Here is a 23010-nt window from a genome sequence, read left to right as displayed (position 1 = left end):
GGATCTGCCTCTAGTTATGGTAGACCTTGGTCCTGTATCTGTCTCTAGATATGGTAGACTTAGGCTCTGTATCAGCCTGTAGTTATGAATCATGGTAGACGTAGGTCCTGTTTCAGCCTCTAGTTACGGTAGACCTTGGTCCTGTATCTGTCTCTAGTTATGAACCATGGTAGACCTTAGTCCTGTATCTGTCTCTAGTTACGGTAGACCTTGGTCCTGTATCTGTCTCTAGTTATGAACCATGGTAGACCTTGGTCCTGTATCTGTCTCTAGTTATGGTAGACCTTGGTCCTGTATCTGTCTCTAGTTATGAACCATGGTAGACCTTGGTCCTGTATCTGTCTCTAGTTATGGTAGACCTTGGTCCTGTATCTGCCTCTAGTTATGAACCATGGTAGACCTTGGATCTGTATCTGCCTCTAGTTATGAACCATGGTAGACCTTGGTCCTGTATCTGCCTCTAGTTATGGTAGACCTTGGTCCTGTATCTGTCTGTAGTTATGAACCATGGGAGACCTTGGTCCTGTATCTGCCTCTAGTTATGGTAGACCTTGGTGCTGTATCTGTCTGTAGTTATGGTAGACCTTGGTCCTGTATCTGCCTCTAGTTATGGTAGACCTTGGTCCTGTATCTGTCTCTAGTTATGAACCATGGGAGACCTTGGTCCTGTATCAGCCTCTAGTTATGGTAGACTTAGGCTCTTTATCAGCCTGTAGTTATGAACCATGGTAGACCTTGGTTCTGTATCTGTCTCTAGTTATGGTAGACCTTGGTCCTGTATCTGTCTCTAGTTATGGTAGACCTTGGTCCTGTATCTGTCTCTAGTTATGAACCATGGTAGGCCTTGGTCCTGTATCTGTCTCTAGTTATGAACCATGGTAGACCTTGGTCCTGTATCAGCCTCTAGCTATGGTAGACCTTGGTCCTGTATCTGTCTCTAGTTATGAACCATGGAAGACCTTGGTCCTGTATCTGCCTCTAGTTATGGTAGACCTTGGTCCTGTATCTGTCTGTATGTTATGGTAGACCTTAGTCCTGTATCAGCCTCTAGCTATGGTAGACCTTGGTCCTGTATCTGTCTCTAGTTATGAACCATGGTAGACCTTGGTCCTGTATCTGTCTCTAGTTATGAACCATGGTAGACCTTGGTCCTGTATCAGCCTCTAGCTATGGTAGACCTTGGTCCTGTATCTGCCTCTAGTTATGGTAGACCTTGGTCCTGTATCTGTCTCTAGATATGGTAGACTTAGGCTCTGTATCAGCCTGTAGTTATGAATCATGGTAGACGTAGGTCCTGTTTCAGCCTCTAGTTATGGTAGACCTTGGTCCTGTATCTGTCTCTAGTTATGAACCATGGTAGACCTTGGTCCTGTATCTGTCTCTAGTTATGGTAGACCTTGGTCCTGTATCTGCCTCTAGTAATGAACCATGGTAGACCTTGGATCTGTATCTGCCTCTAGTTATGAACCATGGTAGACCTTGGTCCTGTATCTGTCTGTAGTTATGGTAGACCTTAGTCCTGTATCAGCCTCTAGCTATGGTAGACCTTGGTCCTGTATCTGTCTCTAGTTATGAACCATGGTAGACCTTGGTCCTGTATCTGTCTCTAGTTATGAACCATGGTAGACCTTGGTCCTGTATCAGCCTCTAGCTATGGTAGACCTTGGTCCTGTATCTGCCTCTAGTTATGGTAGACCTTGGTCCTGTATCTGTCTCTAGATATGGTAGACTTGGTCTCTGTATCAGCCTGTAGTTATGAATCATGGTTAGGTCCTGTTTCAGCCTCTAGTTACGGTAGACCTTGGTCCTGTATCTGTCTCTAGTTATGAACCATGGTAGACCTTGGTCCTGTATCTGTCTCTAGTTATGGTAGACCTTGGTCCTGTATCTGCCTCTAGTAATGAACCATGGTAGACCTTGGATCTGTATCTGCCTCTAGTTATGAACCATGGTAGACCTTGGTCCTGTATCTGTCTCTAGTTATGGTAGACCTTGGTCCTGTATCTGTCTCTAGTTATGAACCATGGTAGACCTTGGTCCTGTATCTGTCTCTAGTTATGGTAGACCTTGGTCCTGTATCTGCCTCTAGTTATGAACCATGGTAGACCTTGGATCTGTATCTGCCTCTAGTTATGAACCATGGTAGACCTTGGTCCTGTATCTGCCTCTAGTTATGGTAGACCTTGGTCCTGTATCTGTCTGTAGTTATGAACCATGGGTTAGAACCTTGGTCCTGTATCTGCCTCTAGTTATGGTAGACCTTGGTCCTGTATCTGTCTGTAGTTATGAACCATGGTAGACCTTGGTCCTGTATCTGCCTCTAGTTATGGTAGACCTTGGTCCTGTATCTGTCTCTAGTTATGAACCATGGTAGACCTTGTTCCTGTATCAGCCTCTAGTTATGGTAGACCTTAGGCTCTTTATCAGTCTGTAGTTATGAACCATGGTAGACCTTGGTTCTGTATCTGTCTCTAGTTATGGTAGACCTTGGTCCTGTATCTGTCTCTAGCTATGGTAGACCTTGGTCCTGTATCTGTCTGTAGTTATGAACCATGGTAGGCCTTGGTCCTGTATCTGTCTCTAGTTATGAACCATGGTAGACCTTGGTCCTGTATCAGTCTCTAGCTATGGTAGACCTTGGTCCTGTATCTGTCTCTAGTTATGAACCATGGAAGACCTTGGTCCTGTATCTGCCTCTAGTTTGAACCATGGTAGACCTTGGATCTGTATCTGTCTGTAGTTATGAACCATGGTAGACCTTGGTCCTGTATCAGCCTCTAGTTATGGTAGACCTTGGTCCTGTATCTGTCTCTAGTTATGAACCATGGTAGACCTTGGTCCTGTATCTGTCTCTAGTTATGAGACCTTGGTCCTAGACCTTGGTCTGTATCTCTAGTTATGGTAGACCTTGGTCCTGTATCTGCCTCTAGTTATGGTAGACCTTGGTCCTGTATCTGTCTCTAGATATGGTAGACTTAGGCTCTGTATCAGCCTGTAGTTATGAATCATGGAACCATAGACCTTGGTCCTGTTTCAGCCTCTAGTTATGAACCATGGTAGACCTTGGTCCTGTATCTGTCTCTAGTTATGAACCATGGTAGACCTTGGTCCTGTATCTGCCTCTAGTTATGGTAGACCTTGGTCCTGTATCTGTCTGTAGTTATGAACCATGGGAGACCTTGGTCCTGTATCTGCCTCTAGTTATGGTAGACCTTGGTCCTGTATCTGTCTGTAGTTATGGTAGACCTTGGTCCTGTATCAGCCTCTAGTTATGGTAGACCTTGGTCCTGTATCTGTATCTAGTTATGGTAGACCTTGGTCCTGTATCTGCCTCTAGTTATGGTAGACCTTGGTCCTGTATCTGTATCTAGTTATGAACCATGGTAGACCTTGGTCCTGTTTCAGCCTCAAGTTATGAACCATGGTAGACCTTGGTCCTGTATCTGTCTGTAGTTATGAACCATGGTAGACCTTGGTCCTGTATCTGTCTCTAGTTATGGTAGACCTTGGTCCTGTATCTGTCTGTAGTTATGATCCATGGTAGACCTCGGTCCTGTATCTGCCTCTAGTTATGGTATACCTTGGTCCTATATCTGTCTCTAGTTATGGTAGACCTTGGTCCTGTATCTGTCTCTAGTTATGGTAGACCTTGGTCCTGTATCTGTCTCTAGTTATGAACCATGGTAGACCTTGTTCCTGTATCTGTCTCTAGTTATGATAGACCTTGGTCCTGTATCTGTCTGTAGTTATGAACCATGGTAGACCTTGGTTCTGTATCTGCCTCTAGTTATGGTAGACCTTGGTCCTGTATCTGTATGTAGTTATGGTAGACCTTGGTCCTGTATCTGTCTCTAGTTATGAACCATGGTAGACCTTGGTTCTCTATCTGTCTCTAGTTATGGTAGACCTTGGTCCTGTATCTGTCTGTAGTTATGAACCATGGTAGACCTTGGTCCTGTATCTGCCTCTAGTTATGGTATACCTTGGTCCTGTATCTGTCTCTAGTTATGGTAGACCTTGGTCCTGTATCTGTCTCTAGTTATGGTAGACCTTGGTCCTGTATCTGTCTCTAGTTATGGTAGACCTTGGTCCTGTATCTGTCTCTAGTTATGGTAGACCTTGGTCCTGTATCTGCCTCTAGTTATGGTAGACCTTGGTCCTGTATCTGTCTCTAGTTATGGTAGACCTTGGTCCTGTATCTGTCTGTAGTTATGAACCATGGTAGACCTTGGTCCTGTATGTGTGTCTCGTTATGAACCATGGTAGACCTTGGTCCTGTATCGGTCTCTAATTATGGTAGACCTTGGTCCTGTATCTGTCTCTAGTTATGGTAGGCCTTGGTCCTGTATCTGTCTCTAGTTATGGTAGACCTTGGTCCTGTATCTGTCTCTAGTTATGGTAGATCTTGGTCCTGTATCTGTCTGTAGTTATGAACCATGGTAGACCTTGGTCCTGTATCTACCTCTAGTTATGGTAGACCTTGGTCCTGTATCTGCCTCTAGTTATGGTAGACCTTGGTCCTGTATCTGTCTGTAGTTATGAACCATGGTAGACCTTGGTTCTGTATCTGCCTCTGTTATGGTAGACCTTGGTCCTGTATCTGTCTGTAGTTATGGTAGACCTTGGTCCTGTATCTGTCTGTAGTTATGAACCATGGTAGACCTTGGTCCTGTATCTGCCTCTAGTTATGGTAGACTTTGATCCTGTATCTGTCTGTAGTTATGAACCATGGTAGACCTTGGTCCTGTATCTGCCTCTAGTTATGGTAGACGTAGTGTAAGATGATGCCGACAGAGACGGTCGCCTTGCTTCGAATTCTTAGGAAACTGCAGTCGTGGCCGAAAGTTGAGAATTACACAAATATACATTTTCACAAGGTCTGCTGCCTCAGTTTTATGATGGCAATTTGCATATACTCCAGAATGTTATGAAGAGTGATCAGATGAATTGCAATTAATTGCAAAGTCCCTTTTAGCCATGCTTCATTTGCATGAAACCCCCCCAAAAAAACTGAAACCCCCAAAAACATGTCCACTGCATTTCAGCCATGCCACAAAATGACCAGCTGACATCATGTCAGTTATTCTCTCATTAACACAGGTGTGAGTGTTGACGAGGACAAGGCTGGAGATCACTCTGTCATGCTGATTGAGTTCGAATACCAGACTGGAAGCTTCAAAAGGAGGGTGGTGCTTGGAATAATTGTTCTTCCTCTGTCAACCATGGTTACCTGCAAGGAAGCAGGGCTTCACGGGCAAAGATATTGCTGCCAGTAAGATTGCACCAAAATCAACCATTTATCGAATCATCAAGATCTTCAAGGAGAGCGGTTCAATTGTTGTGAAGAAGGGTTCAGGACGCCCAAGAAAGTCCAGCAAGTGCCAGGACCGTCTCCTAAAGTTGATTTAGCTGCGGGATCGGGGCACCACCAATACAGAGCTTGCTCAGGAATGGAGCAGGCAGGTGTGAGTGCATCTGCATGCACAGTGAGGCGAAGACTTTTGGAGGATGGCCTGATGTCAAGAAGGGCAGCAAAGAAGCCACTTCACTCCAGGAAAGACATCAGGGACAGACTGATATTCTGCAAACGGTACAGGGATTGGACTGCTGAGGACTGGGGTAAAGTAATTTTCTCTGCTGAATCCCCTTTCCGATTGTTTGGGGCATCCAGAAAAAAGCTTGTCCAGAGAAGACAAGGTGAGCGCTGCCATCTGTCCTGTGTCATGCCAACAGTAAAGCATCCTGAGACCATTCTTGTGTGGGGTTGCTTCTCAGCCAAGGGAGTGGGCTCACTGACAATTTTGCCCGAAGAGCACAGCCATGAATAAAGAATGGTACCAACACATCCTCTGAGAGCAACTTCTCCCAACCATCCAGGAACAGTTTGGTGACGAACAATGCCTTTTCCAGCATGATGGAGCACCTTGCCATAAGGCAAAAGTGATAACTAAGTGGCTCGGGGAACAAAACATCAATATTTTGGGTCCATGGCCAGGAAACTCCCCAGACCTTAATCCCACTGAGAACTTGTGGTCAATCCTCAAGGGGCGGGTGGACAAACAAAAACCCACAAATTCTGACAAACTCCAAGCATGGATTATGCAAGAATGGGCTGCCATCAGTCAGGATGTGACCCAGAAGTTAATTGACAGCATGCCAGGGCAGATTGCAGAGGTCTTGAAAAAGAAGGGTCAACACTGCAAATATTGACTCTTTGCATCAACTTCATTGATTGAAATTGTCAATAAGAGCCTTTGATACTTATGAAATGCTTATACTTCAGTATTCCATAGTAACATCTGACAAAAATATCTAAAGACACTGAAGCAGCAAACTTTGTGGAAATGAATACTTGTGTCATTCTCAAAACCTTTGGCCACAGCTGTATACAGTACGGAATTCGAGCAAGGGTTGCCTTCCAGAGAGAACTCAGAGATTGTAGCATTCTCTGTTTCATGGAAACATGACTCTCTCGGGGTATGTAGTTGGAATCGTTTCAGCCACCAGCCTACTCCATGCGCCGACAGAGATAAACACTTCTCTTGGAAGAGGAAGGGCGGGGGTGTATGCTTCATGATTAACGACTCATGGTGTAATCATAACATACAGGAACTGAAGTATTTTTGCTCACCCGACCTAGAATTCCTTGCAATCAAATGCAGGCCATTTTACCTACCAAGAGAATTCTCATCAGTTGTTGTAACAGCGGTGTACATTCCCCCTCAAGCAGACACCAAGACGGCCTTCAAGGAACATCACTGGACTCGTAGCTGGGGATTTTAACAAGAAAATTTGAGAACAAGGCTACCTAAATTCTATCAGCTTCTTTACTGCACTACGCGCAGGGGTAATACACTTGACCACTGCTACTCTAACTTCTGCGATGCATACAAAGCCCTCCCCCACCCTCCTTTCAGCAAATCAGAATACGACGCCATCTTGCTCCTACCGTCTTATAGGCAGAAACTCAATTTAACCATGGAAAGATGTCCAGGAATATGGCTGAATATAAACAGTGTAGTTATTCCCTCCGCAAGGCAATCAAACAAGCGAAATGCCAGTACAGGGACAAGGTGGAGACGCAATTCAACGGCTCAGACACGAGACGTATGTGGCAGGGTCTACAGGAAATAATGGACTACAAAAAAAAGCCACGTCACAGACACCAACCTCACGCCTCCAGACAAACTAAACACCTTCTTTGCCCGCTTTGAGGATACAGTGCCTCCGTCGCGCCCCACTAACAAGGACTGCGCCCCCCCTCCTTCCTTCTCCATTTGAGAGAATGTGAGAAAAACATTTAAATGTATTAACCCTCGCAAGGCTGCTGGCCCAGACGGCATCCCTAGCCGCGTCCTCAACATGCTAGAATGCCCTGCATGCTGTAATCCATGGAGGAAAATACCTTGCGTGCAACAGAAGAGAAGTCCAGGTCACAAAAAAAGTCATCTTGGAACAAAGCTGTCCTCTCCAACTCTTCCTCTGAAGAAGCTAGGCTAATTATTGAAGCAATGATGACTTAGCAAGGCTTCTAATTGGCTAAAACAAAATAGGTTACTTTAGTTGACTACAGCATAAAAGGTCAAAATATTTAAGTGAATGGTACAATAGAAAATTTAACATTGACCCTGAAATGTTGTTTCTTCTACGTTTGCACATGAAAGTAACAAGTGTTTGATGCAATAGAAAACATCATATGCTCATCAACAAAGGCTGTAGTAAAGGGTAATGTTTATAATACATGGTTTTATGAGGGTATTAGACTGGGATAAAGCGCACCAATTCATCATCATCATCATCAGGGTTTCAAACGTGGGGCAAAACACAACATAGGAGTTGACCACTGGTCTAAAAACCAATCATTTCTTTTCCTGGGGCAGAGCAACAATGCACCACACCCAAATTTGAAAAGATAACGTTCAACTGTGCAACTATAGAAAATAATGTTGCATGATGCTACATAAGGGTTCCTATTATTGCATTTGTAAGTGCATTTATAAATGGTTAACTGGAGGCAAGCACTGACTGCCGATCACACTATTTTGACCAATGCATTGTAACCTGTTTTTCACTGGATTATAATGCATTTACAAATGATTAAATAACCATTAAAAACATAATTATAAAACTTACTGTAAAGTGTTAACGGTAATACGTATTTATATAGGTATGTAAACAGTATTAATATAGCAATCGTAATAAGTATTTTCTACTGTGTCTCTGTGTGTTCCAGCTGGGAGACAGTACAGCTTCAGGATACAGCAACTCTCCGAGACCCACCAGATACCAGGTACACCAGGATTATTTTATTATTTTAATGAGCATGGCCTTATTTATATTACAGCATATTGGATGACTGTCATTCATATTCCATGGACAACGCTCAATGTAACAACGATAGGTTTAGGCTACTACATGATACTGTAATTTTCCCTAAACCTATCATGACGTTGATAGAACCTAACCTATGAATGAAAGTTTACAATGTAGGTTCACAGGTCAAGAGAATTCTTAACAATCAAGGTCACAGACAGTAACATATTCAATACCATCTTGTCTGCATCTAGCTGATAGTATATATTTTTATTTATTTAACCTTTATTTAACGAGGCAAGTCAGTTCATCTTGATACTAGCCATCCCGGATCCGGGATCGTAAATACAGCCTCAAGCTCATTACCATAACGCAACGTTAACTATTCATGAAAATCGCAAATGAAATGAAATAAATATGCTAGCTCTCAAGCTTAGCCGTTTGTTAACAACACTGTCATCTCAGATTTTCAAAATATGCTTTTCAACCATAGCAAAACAAATATTTGTGTAAGAGTATTGATAGCTAGCATAGCATTTAGCCTAGCATTCAGCGGGCAACATTTTCACAAAAACAAGAAAAGCATTCAAATAAAATCATTTACCTTTGAAGAACTTCGGATGTTTTCAATGAGGAGACTCTCAGATAGCAAATGTTCAGTTTTTCAAAAAAGATTCTTTGTGTTATCAGAAATCGCTCTGTTTTGTACATCACATTTGGCTACAAAAAACCCCAGAAAATTCAGTAATCAAAACGTCAAACTTTTTTCCAAATTAACTCCATAATATTGACTGAAACATGGCAAACCTTGTTTAGAATCAATCCTCAAGGTGTTTTTCACATATCTCTTCGATTGATATATCAGTTCGTGGAAGTTTGCTTTCTCCTCTGAATCACATGGAAAATACCAGCAGCTGGAAATTACGCACCAATTTCGACGGAGGACACCGGGCGGACACTTGGAAAATGTAGTCTCTATTGGTCAATCTTCCAATGATATGCCTACAAATACGTCACAATGCTGCAGACACCTTGGGGAAACGACAGAAAGTGTAGGCTCATTCCTGGCCCATTCACAGCCATATAAGGAGACAATGGAAAGCGGAGCCTCAAAAATTTGCTCACTTCCTGTTCGAAGTTTCATCTTGGTTTTGCCTGTAGCATCAGTTCTGTGGCACTCACAGATAATATCTTTGCAGTTTGGAAAATTCAGAGTGTTTTCTTTCCAAAGCTGTCAATTATATGCATAGTCGAGCATCTTTTTGTGACAAAATATCTTGTTTAAAACGGGAACGTTTTTCATCCAAAAATGAAATACTGCCCCTAGAGTTTCAAGAGGTTAAAAACCTTGTTCAGGGGCAGAACCCCATCCCGGATCGGGATCGTGAATAAAGTTCCTGGCCCAACTCTCTAACCAGGCTGCCGCCCCATCTAAGATGCAAGCATTAGTACAACATAAGTTTCTATTGGACCAATTCAGCTATGTTTATCCCCATTTCATTCCGTTAAGAAACATTTAAGATTTTTCAGAATATAGAGAATGAATACAAATAAAAAAAAATAATGCGCCACATACAAACAGCATTATCCTTTTCTTAACAGCACTGTCATCTCAGATTTTCAAAATATGCTTTTGAACCATAGCAAATCACTAATTTGTATAAGAGTATGAAAAAACCTTTCCAAGCTTAGCATTTTGATCATACCATTTAAATGCTACACACAACATTTTTCACAAAAACCAGATAACAAATAAATAAAATAAATTTACAATTTGAAGCAGTCAGGATGTTTTCAATGAGGAGTGCTCTGTGGCAATAAATTACAACCAAAAGCTTACCTTGACAAATGTTCAGTTTTTCCTGAAAGAATCATTCCTTTGTTTTGAGAAATGGGTTTTTGATTACATCACATTTAGCTAGATAAATAGCTAACTAAGTAAAATGAGAAAAAAGTCACCAAAACGTCAAACTTTTTCTCTTGCCTAACTCCATAATATCAAGAAAACAAAATGGCAAATTTCCGTTGTTTAGAATCAATCCTCAAGGTGTTTTTTCACATATCTCTTCATTGATATGCAGTTCATGCTGGAAGCCTGCTAAGTTCCCCTCAGAATCGCATGGAAAAATACCAACAGCTGAAAATGACGCACCAATTTCAACGGAGGTTGACACCTGGAAAATGTAGTCTCTTGGTCAATCTTCCAATGATATGCCTACAAATACGTCACAATGCTGCAGGTTTTGTATTGGGAAATGACAGAAAGGGAGGCCAGCTGTCCTCTCACCATTCACAGCCAGATAAGGAGACAATGGCAAAACAGTGTGTTTTAAAAATCCTGCTGATTTTTGGTTATATATTTATATATATGTTTCACTATTTACATTTTTGAAAATCACTGAAGAGGATGGTCCTCCCTTCCTCCTCTGGGCACCCACAGACAATAATCTTTGCAGTTTTTGGAAAATTCAGAGTGTTTTCTTTCCAAAGCTATCAATTATATCAAAGCCCAGACGGACAAAGAAAATGACAAAATATCTTGTTTAAAACGGGAACGTTTTTCATCCAAAATGAAATAGCGCCCCCAGAGTTTTTCAAGAGGTTAACTGCCTTGTTCAGGGGCAGAACAGGACAGCTGGGGAGGCGGGACTTACAACACACACCAACAGAGGAACACACACAATAACACACACACAACACCACACAGAGTAACACACACACACCACACAGAGTCACACACACCACACAGATACAATCGAGCCACCTTTCAGTTCCTGGCCCAACTCTCTAACCACAGAGGCAACCTGCCACCCCATCTAAAATGCAAGCATTAGTACAACAGTTGCAAATGAGAGTTTCTATTGGACCAATTCAGCTATGTTTATCCCCATTTCATTCCGTTTAACACAAAGAAGAAACATTTAAGAAACATTTTTCAACAGAATATAGAGAATGAATACACCCCTAATCACACACAAACACAGTTCATTTCAATAACACACACAGCCACATACAAACAGCATTATCACTTTTCACGTTGTAAATCCTTCTCTGATCTACTTGCTCTCATCCTCTCACCTTTTCCCTTCGCTTGTGGACTTCAGTGCACAACACATCACCACACAGAGTAACACCAGGTACACAGAGTCACACAAAAAACCTTTCCAAGCCAAAGATATCATACCCTCTAAATGCTACACACAGCCTACATTGTTGTCACCATATTATCTAACGTCATAGTCAACATAGCTAACATAACTAATGCACTAGTAACACACACAGAGTCAAACTTGCAATAATCATGTAGTACAGTCAGCAAGCATTTTATCACACACACACAGAGTGCCCTGGTGGCAATAAATGAATACAACCAAAAGCTTACCTTGACTTAAGAGTTCCACCACACACAGATAGCCATAGCCAGTTAGCTAACGTAACATTCCTCTCTGTTTTGAGCTGGGTTTTTGATTAGGCTAAACAAGCTAGCACAGATAAAGTAGCTAACTAAGTAAAAGTGAGAAAAAAATACTACGAAATATAGCTAGCTCACTCTCTCCCTTTCTCTTGCCTCTCAATAATTTAAGAAATGTATTTGTTCAAAACTGTTCAACTATTTCCATTCTCTCGCTTTGAGTCAACTACTCACCACATGTAATGCACTGCAGTGCTAGAGAGCTGTAGCTTATGCTTTCAGTACGAGATTCATTCTCTGATCCTTTGATTGGGTGGACAACATGTCAGTTCATGCTGCAAAAGCTCTGATAAGTTAGAGGACGTCTTCCGGAAGTTGTCATAATTATGGAAGGGGGGTGATAACAATGAGCCTCCTAGGTTTTGTATTGTAGTCAATGTACCCAGAGAAGGATGGAAGCCAGCTGTCCTCTGGCTACACCATGGTGCTACCCTACAGAGTGCTGTTGAGACTACTGTAGACCTTCGTTGCAAAACAGTGTGTTTTAATCAATTATTTGGTGACGTGAATATGCAGTATTTAGTATATATATATATATATATATGTTTCACTATTTACATTTTATGAAAATCACTGAAGAGGATGGTCCTCCCCTTCCTCCTCTGAGGAATCGCCACTCACTCACTTACAGGTTACAATAATGAATGTATATTTTGTAAGTTTATCTGTTCAGTTTGTGTGTGTGTGTGTGTGTGTGTTGCAGAAGATCATGAAGCGCCTTATAAAACGTTACATCATCAAAGCCCAGACGGACAAAGAAAATGACGAGATCAACAAGGTGACACACACACACACACACACACACTTCAGTCATAAGAAATGCCGAGTAGTTTTGAAACTTTACTCAACGCAAACAGTGTGGTCTGTGTGTGTGTGTAGGTGAGCACACCAAAGAGATCAAGCAGGATATCTCCAGTCTGCGTTATGAGCTGCTGGAGGACAAGAATCACAACATGGAGGAGCTGCAGGAGCTTCTGGGGAGGCTGAGAGAGACTTACAACACACACCACACAGAGGAACACACACAATAACACACAGAGTCACACACACACACCACACAGAGTCACACACACACCACACACACACACACCACACAGAGAACACACACACACACACACACACACACACACCACACAGAGTCACACACACACACACACAGAACACACACACACACACACACACACCACACAGAGTAACACACACACACACACACACACACCACACAGAGTAACACACACACACCACACAGAGTCACACACACACACCACACAGAGTAACACACACACACCACACAGAGTAACACACACACACACACACACACACCACACAGAGTAACACACACACCACACACCACACAGAGTAACACACACACACCACACAGAGTAACACACACACACCACACAGAGTAACACACACACACCACACCACACAGAGTAACACACACCACACACCACACAGAGTAACACACACACACCACACACAGTCACACACACACACCACACAGATAACACACACACACACACACACACACCACACAGAGTCACACACACACCACACAGAGTCACACACACACACACACACACACACACACCACACAGAGTCACACACACACACACACACACACACACAGACACACACACACACACACACACACACCACACAGAGTAACACACACACACACACACACACACACACACCACACAGAGTAACACACACACACACACACACACACACACACCACACAGAGGAACACACACACACACACACAGTAACACACACAGACCACACACACACACACACACACACACAGACACACACACACACACACCACACAGAGTCACACACACACACCACACAGACACACACACCACACAGAGTCACACACACAGTAACACACACACACACACAAACACCACACAGAGTAACACACACACACCACACAGAGTAACACACACACACACACACAGACACACACACAGAGGAACACACAGAGTAACACACACACACCACACAGAGTAACACACACACACCACACAGAGTAACACACACACACACACCACACAGAGTAACACACACACACACCACACAGAGTCACACACACACACACAGAGTCACACCACACACCACACAGAGTCACACACACACACACACCACACAGAGTCACACACACACACACACACACACACACACACAGACACACACACAGAGTAACACACAATAACACACACACCACACAGAGTCACACACACACACACACACAGAGTCACACACACACAGTCACACACCACACAGAGTCACACACACACACACACACCACACAGACACACACACACACACCACACAGAGTAACACACACACCACACACACACACACACACACACACACACACAGAGTAACACACACACACACCACACAGAGTACACACACCACACAGAGTAACACACCACACAGAGTAACACACACACACACACACCACACAGAGTAACACACACAGAGTAACACACACACACACACACACACCACACAGAGTAACACACACACACACACCACACAGAGTAACACACACACCACACAGAGTAACACACACACACACAGAGTAACACACACACACACACCACACAGAGTAACACACACACACCACACAGAGTAACACACACACCACACAGAGTAACACACACAACACACGATAACACACAAGTTTTAAGAAACTGGTTTCAGCTGCTGCATTGATGTCCTTCCTGCCTTCTTTCCAAGTACCACCAGGACTCAGAAGAACATGTACTCATTACTGTATATTCTGTTCCCTGAGAGAGGGAAACCAGGTACAACACAGCTATGGGGAGTTCCCGCCCTCTACTGATCAGTACACCACCCCCTGGGCCCAGTACACCTTGTCCAGCTGCGTCCTAAAAAAAAATGACAGTGCTGGGGTTAGTCATCCCTTTGTTAGCCAACGGGTCAAGGTAGCCAGCTAGCTTCTCATCCATCCCCGCCCCCTCCATATCCGTGAAGTGGGAATTATCCATGCAAATCAAATCAAATTTTATTTGTCACATACACATGGTTAGCAGATGTTAATGTGAGTGTAGCGAAATGCTTGTGCTTCCAGTTCCGACAATGCAGCAATAACCAACAAGTAATCTAACTAACAATTCCAAAACTAATATCTTATACACAGTGTAAGGGGATAAAGAATATGTACATAAATATATGAATGAGTGATGGTGCAGAGCAGCATAGGCAAGATACAGTAGATGGTATCGAGTACAGTATATACATATGAGATGAGTATGTAAACAAAGTGGCATAGTTAAAGTGGCTAGTGATACATGTATTACATAAGGATGCAGTCGATGATATAGAGTACAGTATATACGTATGCATATGAGATGAATAATGTAGGGTAAGTAACATTATATAAGGTAGCATTGTTTAAAGTGGCTAGTGATATATTTACATCATTTCCCATCAATTCCCATTATTAAAGTGGCTGGAGTTGAGTCAGTGTCAGTGTGTGGCAGCAGCCACTCAATGTTAGTGGTGGCTGTTTAACAGTCTGATGGCCTTGAGATAGAAGCTGTTTTTCAGTCTCTCGGTCCCAGCTTTGATGCACCTGTACTGACCTCGCCTTCTGGATGATAGCGGGGTGAACAGGCAGTGGCTCGGGTGGTTGATGTCCTTGATGATCTTTATGGCCTTCCTGTAACATCGGGTGGTGTAGCTGTCCTGGAGGGCAGGTAGTTTGCCCCCGGTGATGCGTTGTGCAGACCTCACTACCCTCTGGAGAGCCTTATGGTTGTGGGCGGAGCAGTTGCCGTACCAGGCGGTGATACAGCCTGCCAGGATGCTCTCGATTGTGCATCTGTAGAAGTTTGTGAGTGCTTTTGGTGACAAGCCGAATTTCTTCAGCCTCCTGAGGTTGAAGAGGCGCTGCTGCGCCGCCTTCACGATGCTGTCTGTGTGAGTGGACCAATTCAGTTTGTCTGTGATGTGTATGCCGAGGAACTTAAAACTTGCTACTCTCTCCACTACTGTTCCATCGATGTGGATAGGGGGGTGTTCCCTCTGCTGTTTCCTGAAGTCCACAATCATCTCCTTAGTTTTGTTGACGTTGAGTGTGAGGTTATTTTCCTGACACCACACTCCGAGGGCCCTCACCTCCTCCCTGTAGGCCGTCTCGTCGTTGTTGGTAATCAAGCCTACCACTGTTGTGTCATCCGCAAACTTGATGATTGAGTTAGAGGCATGCATGGCCACACAGTCGTGGGTGAACAGGGAGTACAGGAGAGGGCTCAGAACGCACCCTTGTGGGGCCCCAGTGTTGAGGATCAGCGGTGAGGAGATGTTGTTACCTACCCTCACCACCTGGAGGCAGCCCGTCAGGAAGTCCAGTACCCAGTTGCACAGGGCGGGGTCGAGACCCAGGGTCTCGAGCTTGGAGGGTACTATGGTGTTGAATGCCGAGCTGTAGTCGATGAACAGCATTCTCACATAGGTATTCCTCTTGTCCAGATGGGTTAGGGCAGTGTGCAGTGTGGTTGAGATTGCATCGTCTGTGGACCTATTTGGGCGGTAAGCAAATTGGAGTGGGTCTAGGGTGTCAGGTAGGGTGGAGGCGATATGTTCCTTGACTAGTCTCTCAAAGCACTTCATGATGACGGAAGTGAGTGCTATGGGGCGGTAGTCGTTTAGCTCAGTTATCCTAGCTTTCTTGGGAACAGGAACAATGGTGGCCCTCTTGAAGCATGTGGGAACAGCAGACTGGTATACGGATTGATTGAATATGTCCGTAAACACACCAGCCAGCTGGTCTGCGCATGCTCTGAGGGCGCGGCTGGGGATGCCGTCTGGGCCTGCAGCCTTACGAGGGTTAATACGTTTAAATGTTTTACCCACCTTGGCTGCAGTGAAGGAGAGACCGCATGTTTCCGTTGCAGGCCGTGTCAGTGGCACTGTATTGTCCTCAAAGCGGGCCAAAAAGTTATTTAGTCTGCCTGGGAGCAAGACATCCTGGTCCGTGACTGGGCTGGATTTCTTCCTGTAGTCCGTGATTGACTGTAGACCCTGCCACATGCCTCTTGTGTCTGAGCCGTTGAATTGAGATTCTACTTTGTAGACGCTTAGCTTGTTTGATAGCCTTGCGGAGGGAATAGCTGCACTGTTTGTACTCGGTCATGTTACCAGACACCTTTGCCCTGATTAAAAGCAGTGGTTCGCGCTTTCAGTTTCACGCGAATGCTGCCATCAATCCACGGTTTCTGGTTAGGGAATGTTTAAATCGTTGCTGTGGGAACGACATCTTCAACACACGTTCTAATGAAATCGCACAACAATTCAGCGTATTCATCAATGTTGTTATCTGACACAATACGAAACATGTCCCAGTCCACGTGATGGAAGCAGTCTTGGAGTGTGGAGTCAGCTTGGTCGGACCAGCGTTGGACAGACCTCAGCATGGGAGCTTCTTGTTTTAGTTTTTGTCTGTAGGCAGGTATCAGCAAAATGGAGTCGTGGTCAGCTTTTCCGAAAGGGGGGCGGGGCAGGGCCTTATATGTGTCGCGGAAGTTAGAGTAACAGTGATCCAAGGTTTTTCCACCCCTGGTTGCGCAATCGATATGCTGATAAAATTTAGGGAGTCTTGTTTTCAGATTAGCCTTGTTATAATCCCCAGCAACAATGAATGCAGCCTCCGGATAAATGGTTTCCAGTTTGCAAAGAGTTAAATAAAGTTCGTTCAGAGCCTTCGATGTGTCTGCTTGGGGGGGGATATATACGGCTGTGATTATAATTGAAGAGAATTCTCTTGGTAGATAATGCGGTCTACATTTGATTGTGAGGAATTCTAAATCAGGTGAACAGAAGGATTTGAGTTCCTGTATGTTTCTTTCATCGCACCATGTCTCGTTAGCCATAAGGCATACGCCCCCACCCCTCTTCTTACCAGAAAGGTCTTTGTTTCTGTCGGCGCGATGCGTGGAGAAACCCGTTGGCTGGACCGCTTCGGATAGCGTGTCTCCAGTGAGCCATGTTTCCGTGAAGCACAGAACGTTACAGTCTCTGATGTCCCTCTGGAATGCTACCCTTGCTCGGATTTCATCAACCTTGTTGTCAAGAGACTGGACATTGGCAAGAAGAATGCTAGGGAGTGGTGCACGGTGTGCCCGTTTCCGGAGTCTGACCAGAAGACCGCCTCGTTTCCCTCTTTTTCGGAGTCGTTTTTTTGGGTCGCTGCATGCGATCCATTCCGTTGTCCTGTTTGTAAGGTAGAACACAGGATCGGCATCACGAAAAACATATTCTTGGTCGTACTGATGGTGAGTTGACGCTGATCTTATATACAGTAGTTCTTCTCGACTGTATGTAATGAAACCTAAGATGACCTGGGGTACTAATGTAAGAAATAACACGTAAAAAAACAAAAAACTGCATAGTTTCCTAGGAACGCGAAGCGAGGTGGCCATCTCTGTCGGCGCCGGAAGACAGTTAGCACCAGGATAGTACCAGTAGCAGGACTGCGGATAGCACCAGTAGCAGGCCGGATAGCACCAGTAGCGGTGCAGGACTGTGGATAGCACCAGTAGCAGGCAGGACTGTGGATAGCACCAGTAGCAGGCAGGACTGTGGATAGCACCCAGTAGCAGGACTGTGGATAGCACCAGTAGCGGGACTGTGGATAGCACCAGTAGCAGGACTGTGGATAGCACCAGTAGCAGGACTGTGGATAGCACCAGTAGCAGGACTGTGGATAGCGCCAGTAGCAGGCAGGACTGTGGATAGCACAGGCAGGACTGTGGATAGCACCAGGACTGTGGATAGCACCAGTAGCAGGACTGTGGTAGCGCCAGTAGCAGGACTGTGGATGCGAGTAGCGGTGCATGACTGTGGATAGCGCCAGTAGCAGGCAGGACTGTGGATAGCGGCTGTGGATAGCACCAGTAGCAGGACTGTGGATAGCACCAGTAGCAGGACTGTGGATAGCGCCAGTAGCAGGACTGTGGATAGCGCCAGTAGCAGGCAGGACTGTGGATAGCGCCAGTAGCAGGCAGGACTGTGGATAGCAAAAGTAGCGGTGCATGACTGTGGATAGCAAAAGTAGCAGGCAGGACTGTGGATAGCGCCAGTAGCAGGCATGACTGTGGATAGCGCCAGTAGCAGGACAGCACCAGCAGTAGCAGGACTGTGGATAGCACCAGTAGCCACTGTGGTAGCAGGCAGGACTGTGGATAGCACCAGTAGCAGCACTGTGGATAGCACCAGTAGCACTGTGGGCAGTAGGACTGTGGATAGCACCGCCACTGTGGATAGCACCAGTAGCAGGACTGTGGATAGCACCGCGGTACAGATAGCAATAGCAGGACTGTGGATAGCACCAGAAGCGGTGCAGGACTGTGGATAGCACCAGTAGCAGGACTGTGGATAGCACCAGTAGCAGGACTGTGGATAGCACCAGGCAGCACTGTGGTACTGTGGATAGCACCAATAGCAGGACTGTGGATAGCACCAGTAGCGGTGCAGGACTGTGGATAGCACCAGTAGCAGTGCAGGACTGTGGATAGCACCAGTAGCGGTGCAGGACTGTGGATAGCACCAGTAGCGGGCAGGACTGTGGATAGCACCTGTGGATAGCACCAGTAGCAGGACTGTGGATAGCGCCAGTAGCAGGACTGTGGATAGCACCAGTAGCAGCACTGTGGATAGCACCAGTAGCAGCACTGTGGATAGCACCAGTAGCAGGACTGTGGATAGCACCAGTAGCAGGACTGTGGATAGCACCAGTAGCAGGACTGTGGATAGCACCAGTAGCAGGACTGTGGATAGCACCAGTAGCAGGACTGTGGATAGCACCAGTAGCGGTACTGTGCTAGGAAGTGACCAGAAGACCGCCTGGATAGCACCAGTAGCGGTACTGTGGATAGCACCAGTAGCGGACTGTGGATAGCACCGCCAGTGGATAGCACCAGTAGCAGGACTGTGGATAGCACCAGTAGCAGGACTGTGGATAGCACCAGTAGCAGGACTGTGGATAGCACCAGTAGCAGGACTGTGGATAGCACCAGTAGCAGCACTGTGGATAGCACCAGTAGCAGGACTGTGGATAGCACCAGTAAGCAGGACTGTGGATAGCACCAGTAAGCAGGACTGTGGATAGCACCAATAGCAGGACTGTGGATAGCACCAGTAGCGGTGCATGACTGTGGATAGCACCAGTAGCAGGACTGTGGATAGCACTAGTAGCGGTGCAGGACTGTGGATAGCACCAGTAGCGGTGCAGGACTGTGGATAGCACCAGTAGCGGTGCAGGACTGTGGATAGCACCAGTAGCGGTGCAGGACTGTGGATAGCACCAGTAGCAGGACTGTGGATAGCACCAGTAGCAGTGCAGGACTGTGGATAGCACCAGTAGCGGTGCAGGACTGTGGATAGCACCAGTAGCGGTGCAGGACTGTGGATAGCACCAGTAGCGGTGCAGGACTGTGGATAGCGCCAGTAGCGGTGCAGGACTGTGGATAGCACCAGTAGCGGTGCAGGACTGTGGATAGCACCAGTAGCGGTGCAGGACTGTGGATAGCACCAGTAGCGGTGCAGGACTGTGGATAGCGCCAGTAGCGGTGCAGGACTGTGGATAGCACCAGTAGCAGGACTGTGGATAGCACCAGTAGCAGGACTGTGGATAGCACCAGTAGCAGCACTGTGGATAGCACCAGTAGCAGCACTGTGGATAGCACCAGTAGCAGCAGGACTGTGGATAGCACCAGTAGCAGCAGCAGTAGCAGCACTGTGGATAGCACCAGTAGACTGTGGATAGCACCAGTAGCAGCACTGTGGATAGCACCAGTAGCAGGACTGTGGATAGCACCATAGCAGGCAGGACCGGATAGCACCAGTAGCAGGCAGGACTGTGGATAGCACCAGTAGCAAGCAGGACTGTGGATAGCACCAGTAGCAGGACTGTGGATAGCACCAGTAGCAAGCAGGACTGTGGATAGCACCAGTAGCAAGCAGGACTGTGGATAGCACCAGTAGGACTGGATAGCACCAGTAGCAAGCAGGACTGTGGATAGCACCAGTAGCAGGACTGCGGGACTAGCAGGCAGGTGGATAGCACCAGTAGCAGGCAGGACTGTGGATAGCACCAGTAGCAGGCAGGACTGTGGATAGCACCAGTAGCAGGACTGCGGATAGCACCAGTAGCAGGCTGTGGATAGCACCAGTAGCAGGACTGCGGATAGCACCAGTAGCAGGCAGGACTGTGGATAGCACCAGTAGCAGGCAGGACTGCGGATAGCACCAGTAGCAGGCAGGACTGTGGATAGCACCAGTAGCAGGACTGCGGATAGGAGCAGGAATGCGGATGGCACCAACAGCAGGATGTGGATGGCACCAACAGCAGGACTGTGGTAGCAGGACTGTGGATAGCACCAGTAGCAGGACTGTGGATAGCACCAGCTGCAGGACTGAGGATAGCACCAGTAGCAGGTGCGGATGGCACCAACAGCTGTGGATGGCACCAGTAGCAGGACTGTGGATAGCACCAACAGCAGGAATGTGGATAGCACCAGTAGCAGGACTGTGGATAGCACCAGCAGGACTGTGGATGGCACCAGCAGCAGGACTGCGGATAGCACCAGTCGCGGTGCATGACTGTGGATAGTGCCATTAGCAGGCAGGACTGTGGATAGCACCAGTAGCTGGACTGAGGATAGCACCAGTAGCAGTGTAGGACTGTGGATAGCACCAGTTGCAGACAGGACTGTGGATAGCACCAGTTGCAGACAGGACTGTGGATAGCACCAGTAGCAAGCAGGACTAGCAGGCAGGACTGCGGATAGCACCAGTAGCAGGCAGGACTGCGGATAGCACCAGTAGCAGGCAGGACTGCGGATAGCACCAGTAGGCAGGACTGCGGATAGCACCAGTAGCAGGACTGCGGATAGCACCAGTAGCAGGCAGGACTGTGGATAGCACCAGTAGCAAGCAGGACTGTGGATAGCACCAGTAGTGGTGCAGGACTGTGGATAGCACCAGTTGCAGACAGGACTGTGGATAGCACCAGTAGCAGGACTGTGGATAGCACCAGTAGCAGGACTGTGGATAGCACAGGACTGCGGATAGCAGGCAGGACTGCGGATAGCACCAGTAGCAGGACTGTGGATAGCACCAGTAGCAGGACTGTGGATAGCACCAGTAGCAGGCACTGCGGATAGCACCAGTAGCAGGACTGCGGATAGCACCAGTAGCGGATGCAGGACTGTGGATAGCACCAGTAGCAGGACTGCGGATGGCAGCACAGCAGCAGGACTGTGGATAGCACCAGTAGCAGGACTGTGGATAGCACCAGTAGCAGGACTGTGGGACTGTGGATAGCACCAGTAGCAGGACTGTGGATAGCACCAGTAGTGGATAGCACCAGTAGCAGGACTGTGGAAAGCACCAGTAGCAGGACTGTGAATAGCACCAGTAGCAGGACTGTGGATAGCACCAGTAGCAGGACTGTGGATAGCACCAGTAGCAGGACTGTGGATAGCACCAGTAGCAGGACTGTGGATAGCACCAGTAGCGGTGCAGGACTGCTGACAGCACCAGTAGCAGGACTGTGGATAGCACCAGTAGCGGGACTGTGGATAGCACCAGTAGCGGGACTGTGGATAGCACAGAGTAGCGGGACTGTGGATAGCACCAGTAGCGGGACTGTGGATAGCACCAGTAGCGGGACTGTGGATAGCACCAGTAGCGGGACTGTGGATAGCACCAGTAGCGGGACTGTGGAAAGCACCAGTAGCAGGACTGTGGAAAGCACCAGTAGCAGGACTGTGGATAGCACCAGTAGCAGGAATGTGGATAGCACCAGTAGCAGGACTGTGGATAGCACCAGTAGCAGGACTGTGGATAGCACCAGTAGCGGTGCAGGACTGCTGACAGCACCAGTAGCAGGACTGTGGATAGCACCAGTAGCAGGACTGTGGATAGCACCAGTAGCAGGTCTGTGGATAGCACCAGTAGCAGGACTGTGGATAGCGCCGGTAGCAGGACTGTGGATAGCACCAGTAGCGGTACTGTGGATAGCACCAGTAGCGGTGCAGGACTGTGGATAGCACCAGTAGCGGTGCAGGACTGTGGATAGCACAAGTAGCAGGACTGTGGATAGCACCAGTAGCAGGACTGTGGATAGCACCAGTAGCTGGACTGAGGATAGCACCCGAAGCAGTACTGAGGATAGCACCAGT

General features: G+C 46.5%; 1 pseudogene; it reads left to right on the top strand.

Annotated features, from left to right (window-relative positions):
- Nucleotides 1-12816, top strand: part of LOC135549439 (short transient receptor potential channel 6-like) — a 63409-nt pseudogene extending 50593 nt beyond the window's left edge.
- Nucleotides 12817-23010: the final 10194 nt, after the last annotated feature.

Source organism: Oncorhynchus masou, chromosome 12 (genome assembly GCF_036934945.1).
Source record: "Oncorhynchus masou masou isolate Uvic2021 chromosome 12, UVic_Omas_1.1, whole genome shotgun sequence".
Taxonomy (NCBI): domain Eukaryota; kingdom Metazoa; phylum Chordata; class Actinopteri; order Salmoniformes; family Salmonidae; genus Oncorhynchus; species Oncorhynchus masou.
This window is presented reverse-complemented; position numbering and strand designations above follow the sequence as displayed.